This window comes from Tachypleus tridentatus, chromosome 8 (assembly GCF_004210375.1).
Source record: "Tachypleus tridentatus isolate NWPU-2018 chromosome 8, ASM421037v1, whole genome shotgun sequence".
Classification (NCBI taxonomy): Eukaryota; Metazoa; Arthropoda; class Merostomata; order Xiphosura; family Limulidae; genus Tachypleus; species Tachypleus tridentatus.
In genome coordinates this window covers 160,962,839-160,969,894 of record NC_134832.1, presented here as the reverse complement: position 1 = coordinate 160,969,894, position 7,056 = coordinate 160,962,839, and the positions used below count along the sequence as shown (strand labels likewise).

General features: G+C 36.7%; 1 pseudogene; it reads right to left on the bottom strand.

Moving 5' to 3' along the window:
• Positions 1-2,675: 2,675 nt before the first annotated feature.
• Positions 2,676-2,793, bottom strand: LOC143224359 (5S ribosomal RNA; annotated as a pseudogene).
• Between the last annotated feature and the right edge of the window lie 4,263 nt (positions 2,794-7,056).

The following is a 7,056-nucleotide window of genomic DNA, read 5'->3' as shown; positions in this document are numbered from 1 at the left end:
AGTTTAATTCTTTTCTTATTTGGTGTTTTAAGTGTTACCTAAAAGAAAATCGTTGTCGCAGCCCAAAATTTCCTAGCTGTGAAATATAAGAGATGCTTTAGGAATTCACTTTACTGGAGGTCGCTGGAAAGTGGAGCCTGATAACCTGGTTTGTGTTACACATCCCCGGAACAACACGAGTGTCATTACGGGGTATGGAAACTGTCGCTCACAGGCGTGTGTGTCATTGACATGGAACACTTAAATTGATCAATTTAGCCTCTGAGAACTTTTCTCAAACGTCTTTTAGTCACATGTTGGTGTTTATGTCTTCTTTATATTTCTTTTCGGACCCACTTTCGCAAAAATCTGGTATTTTACTCGTTACACAGGCTCACATCCCATCACTTACAGATGTGTGTGCAGAATTTAGATTTTAACACGAGCTTGCATCGGGATTAGAATTATTTAATATTCACTTTCTTTTATCTGTCATTTGGCTATACACATTAATTTACCCATGTTTATTAACGTGTATTTTGGTTTCCATCGGGAGAAGTCGTGTACTCTGCCTCTCGTCTCCCCTACGACAAAATAGTATTAAACGCTGGTTACCGTCTAGTGGAGTGCTCAGAAGTCGCTCTTTGTCTCTCGCTAAAGAAGTGTATGGATATTAATGAAAGTACGTTGCAAAAACTGGGAATAATTCTCTGAAACAGAATGAATAAAGGAACAGCACCTGTCACACCACTGGCTACTTCACCGTTCGCGAGTCGGAAGGTGCCACGTATCGAGTTCCTACTTATCTGAAACGTTTCCTTCAAGCGTTTTTCTTTCACTGCTAAGTTTTCAATTTGCTTTTACTGTTTTGTAACTTTTTTTTCTTGTTGTTTCTATCACTCACCTATTTTGTTTTATAATTCAATAGCAAAGACTCTTGTCGTTATTGGAAAGTTAATTTTCAAATGTAATGTACATATAAAAATAGATATTTGATTTATAAATAAGGTGTGCAATCGTCGGTGTGTCTCCGAGTAAAGTCTCTCTCTGCTGGGTTATATTTCTAGACAAAGTAATTTTACAAAACGTAGCGAACGAACGTTATGTAAGGAAACTCGAAATATTTGTCGCATCGCCTTTCTGTGTAGCAGACAGATCCCTCGACAATTGCTTTTTCTTAGGCAAAACGTGCACGAGCGAGACAATTTTGTGAAATAGGGAAACGTTTTAACCCATCTGTATAAGACTGCCTTAGATTGATGTGGGCTGGATCTACTCATTAACGAAGTTTATGTTTTGTAGATTTCGCACCCTTTGTGCATTCCGAAGATCGACCCGCGAAGATAGTTTATTTCTTTCTCTTCAATATACGTCTGATTGAGGGGTTTGTTTAAAGTGAATGGAACGCGGCTCACGCCACTTGCTTAGAGAGCTGCTACTTTTCTTCAACGATATTTCTAGACAAAGTAATTTTACAAAACGTAGCGAACGAACGTTATGTAAGGAAACTCGAAATATTTGTCGCATCGCCTTTTCTGTGTAGCAGACAGAGACCTCGACAATTGCTTTTCTTAGCAAAACGTGCACGAGCGAGACAATTTTGTGAAATAGGGAAACGTTTTAAATTCCATCTGTATAAGACTGCCTTAGATTGATGTGGGCTGGATCTACTCATTAACGAAGTTTATGTATTGTAGATTTCGCACCCTTTGTGCATTCCGAAGATCGACCCGAAGATAGTTTATTTCTTTTCTCTCAATATACGTCTGATTGAGGGGTTTGGTTTAAAGTGAAATGGAACGCGGCTCACGCCACTTGCTTAGAGAGCTGCTACTTTCTTCAACGATATTTCTTAATTTTACAACGATATTTCGAAATATTTGTCGCATCAAAGTAATTTTACAAAACGTAAATAGGGAAACGTTTTAACGAACGTTATGTAAGGTTTATGTAAACTCGAAATATTTGTCTGATTGATCGCCTTTTGCTGTGTAGCAGAGACAAAGTAATTTTACAAAACGAGCGAACGAACGTCGACAATTGTCGTTTTCTTTCTGTGTAGGCAAACTCGACGTGCACGAGCGAGACAATTTTGTGAAATAGGGAAACGTTTTAAATTCCATCTGTATAAGACTGCCTTAGATTGATGTGGGCTTGATCTACTCATTAACGAAGTTTATGTTTGTAGATTTCGCACCCCTTGTGCATTCCGAAGATCGACCCGCGAAGATAGTTTATTTCTTTTCTCTCAATGTACGTCTGATTGAGGGGTTTGGTTTAAATTGAATGGAACGCGGCTAACGCCACCTGCTTAGAGAGCTGCTATTTTCTTCAACGATATTTAGACTCGCAGGAAATGAATGTTTGAATTCGTTTTCGGCAAAACGCACGAGTGTTTTATCAACTGACTTGTTGATGGAAATTAACGTTGATTGTAGTTCCCCTTTGTGCATAACAAAATAGTGTTTTCCTCTCCAACAGTTGATTGACCATAATAAATACCCAGTATTGATGTTTGAATTGTTTTCGAAGCGTGTTTTATCAACTCAATTGATTAGTTCATAACAAAAATGTTTTCTTTCTTAAATACCTATTAAGGAAGGATTTTTATCTCTTAAATCAGAAATTGTGAAAAAAGTGAGACGTATCGATCAGCTCTTTGCGAGACCTACAAATTTCAACGTGAAAACGAAAAAAGTCATCATCACCCGGTATTCCCAGGTGGTCACCCTCCCAAGTACTAACTGGCCCGCTGTTGCTTAGCTTCGGTGATCGGACGAGAACCGGCGCTTTCAACGTGGTATGAACGATGACAGTTTAATTCTTCTTCATTTGGTTTTAAGCGTTACTCTAAAAGAAAAAAATCGTTGTCGCAGCCCAAAATTTCCTAGCTGTGAAATATAAGAGATGCTTTAGGAATTCACTTTTACTGGAGGTCGCTGGAAAGTGGAGCCTGATAACTCTGGTTTGGTTACATCCCTGAACAACACACGAGTGTCATTACGGGGTATGGAAACTGTCGCTCACAGGCGTGGTGTGTCAGACATGGAACACTTAAATTGATCAATTTAGCCTCTGAGAACTTTTCTCAAACGTCTTTAGTCACATGTTGGTGTTTATGTCTTCTTTTATATTTCCTGGACCTACTTTTCGCAAAATCTGGTATTTTACTCGTTGGGTTATCACAGTAGCTCACATCCCATCACGCAAACAATGTCAAAGTTTACGAGATTTGGCATAAAGAATTTATATTACTGTCAGTCAAAATAAGGATCCTTTACCTCTTTACAAAAGCACATTCTCTTTAATTAAAAATAAAAGCACACCCTTTTACTTCCGGAAAACGATTGTTTGTTTGTTTGTTTGTTTGTTTGAATTTCGCGTAAAGCTACTCGAAGGCTATCTGCGCTAGCCGTCCCTAATTTAGCAGTGTAAAACTAGAGGGAAGGCAGCTAGTCATCACCACCTACTGGCAATTCTCGGCTACTCTTTTACCAACGAATAGTTGGATTGATCGTAATATTATGACGCCCCACGGCTGAAAGGGCGAGCATGTTTGGTGCGACGGGATTCGAACCGCGACCCTGAGATTACGAGTCGAACGCCTTAACCTGGCCATGCCGACTCCGAAAACGAAATTTTATTCTCGGAAACCAACCTGGGAAACAACAATAATTTTACTATCCCTGGTCTATACTGCTATCGTCGAACAATAACCGAAATATTACATAAAATAGCGTTGCATAACCCAAATTAATTTATACGTATAATAGGGATTTAAACTGTAAATATGAGATATTTGGACAAGCTAAAAGTATAACAAACGGCAGAAAATTTCTGACTTTATGGAAGACACCAACAGCAACCTACTGAATGATAACAACCCAACTCAAACTAGTTTTACGCACAACAGAAACGATATTTTAGATCCGTATAAATATCATCCCTTCTGTAGCAAACCATTTTATTTCCTTAACCACAGAGAAAATATGGATAGTGAACAATTACCAGTTTGTGTGACTTTGATCCCAATCTAAATTACAACCTACAAGTAAATACTCCAAAATTTAACTACAAAAGGACAAATTGGTCAAAATACTGGGAACTACTAAGTACAAATCTGTCAGAGAAGTATATTACTAGTGTTGAAACAATTTTATAATCGCTAATCACTGCAATACAATCACAGAGTGCCTAATAAACATAACAGACATATGCATTTCAAAAAACAACACAATATCATAACCATACATAGATACTACACGAACAACATCTTAACACAATAAAGAACTTAGAAATACGCAAAACCCATAACTAAACACCAAACTAAATACACTCAGACACAACATAAGAAATGAAATAAAAAGACCTAAAGCAGACAAATAAGATAAATACTGTTCAAGACTAAGCATACAAAGAGACCAAAAATGTTTGGTCCCACCAAAACGAATTGCAGAAAACATTAAAATTAAACACAAATCCTACACTACAACGCAATAGTATTACAGCCAAGAATCATAAAAAAACAGAAGTATTCAGGAAAACTACCCAACGAACAAACAAGGAACGTGTCTTTCCACAATAAAGTCAACAAATTTATACTTATACAAACAGTTCTATCTTCCCTGTCGCACACAAGTGGCCCAACCGAAAAGTTTTAATACGCAAAATGTCACAATAAATCTACTTACTAAACAACTAACCATAAGAAATATTAAAGATGCCCTTAAAATTCAATAAACACTACTAATAAAAAAGACCCACTACGATTGTACGAACATCTAGCGGCAATATTCAATGTGTCTTTCAAATCAGGCTATATATACTAGCTATTTATAGGCTACCAAGTGTTTTAATGTTTCTGAAAGAAGGAAAGCTAGCCAATAGACTATAAGCTACAAACCAGTTATTCTAACCAGTTGTTTTGGCAAGCTTTTAGAAAAATAATAATTTCAAGATTATTGAAATATCTCGAACTGAAATTAAAATAACCGCAAATACAAAATGGACTCCCAAAACATGACAAACTACAAAATATTTGGTACGATTTACAGAAACTTTAATAAATATTTTTAATTGGAATGAATGTAGGTCGCCTACTTTCTCGATATTGAGAAAGCCGTCGACATTTGTATAGCAAAACGAGTTAAAATTCAAATTTCCCAAAATAAGCTACCACGATGTGTTATTCTCTGGCCCAACTTTCCAGATAACGGAAAAACTAGAATAAATGTATCAGGCACATTCTTAGAGTATTTTACTCCAGAGGCAGATGTCCCACAAGAAGGGTAGTTAGCCCTATATTATGTTTATTATGTATGTAAGAACGATGCCTTTGCTAGACAAAAGTTACTCTTTCCGTTTCTAGTTTGCTGACGATGTGACTATATAGCCGCGAGAGATCTACCACTGCAACTAAATCAAACATAAAACAACTATAACACTTGGAGTATCAAAATAATTGCCCCTAAAACACAAATTATATTATTTGCAAAATCAACTAATATACGTGGAGAAACCCCAAACATATACCTAAATGGTAGGCACATCAGACAAATTACTGGGTCAAAGTTATGATTCAAAACTAAATTGGTTGGTTTGGTGTTTTATGGTGCAAAAGCAACTTAGCTATATGCGCCCGACTAAATTGGATCAAAATACGTAAATGTAATTAGAAATATAATGTGACAAAGACCAAATTATGTACAACATCTAACTGGCAACACCAGAGGCGCAACAACTCAAATCATTTACACATTTACGCTAGCTTCCTTATATTGTCAAACAGACTTTTTAATAGATCAACCCACTACACATTTCAAGAAAATATGAACATAAATGTTTCATTAAGCACACTGAAAAGCTTCATCATACATGAAAGAACATAGACTTAAGTACCTCTCACTATTAAATCTCGTAATATTATTATACTTACGACCATTTTCTAGTAGGCAAACTGGTGGCATGGTATAGTGATAGTTTTATTTTAAAAGGGTATTTATTTAAAAAACAAAATTAGCACTGTATATTTTATCAGTAATTATGGAACTGTTTGTGAGAACAAGATTGTATGGTCATAGCGAAATATATAATGTGAAATATTTGCCTGAAAAATAGGGTACAAAATCTACGTTTTGTGTCCATGACTTGGTCTGGAAAGGGCCGATCGAATGTGTGACATTCTATGCACAGTTGTAGCGCCTCATGAAGTGGTTATGTGTTGTTAAAATAGATCTTCCTAACCACCGGATTGAACAATATCGAAGAATAGGGTGGGCCGCACGGAACATATCCAAGCAATCAAACAACAATCAAGGAGGGAGGTAGAAGAACCAGGGTATAACTCATCCCTCTCGGCCTCACGACCAAAATGACAAGTAATGATTGCACAGATGTGTCTAAATTAAAAACAAAATGACCAACATAAATTTGAATGATAAGCTATGGGTTCTATAGTTTCATCCTTTCCTGCCACAGTTTTGTTTTTATTTTTTTAATATCGAGTAAAGCCACTCAAGTGATATCTGATGTAGCAGTCTCTAATTCTGAAGTAATATTCTAGAGAAAAGACAGCTAATCAGCATTATCCACGGCCAGTGCTTGAGCTAATATTTACTAGCAAAAAGTGGGATTGACTGTGACTTTGAAACGCCATTATAGGCGATCATATTAATATATTTGGTGGCAGAATTCAAACCCACGACCCACAGATTGCTAGCCACGTGTCCCTAACCATTAAGCCATGTCAGTTCCCTGCCCATAAACATGCAACTCTTCAGTATCATCAGAGAAGGATGTTTCAGTTCATCACCCAGGCTGATCTATATCTTATTTGCTTTCAAATGGGTTGGTTTGCCTTTAAGGCCAGCCAAGATATTTAAAACCAACAAAACAGCAAAAAAACAACAGCAACACAGATTTACGACTTTGAACATCACTAGATCAAACTAGGATACGAATATGCCTACATGAACCCAAATGTTATACAAATAGAACACGCACTGGGTTTTGAACCATTAGTATACATGCTAGGCTTTACACTTAACGCATTAGCTCTTAGGATATATGTTGGGCTTT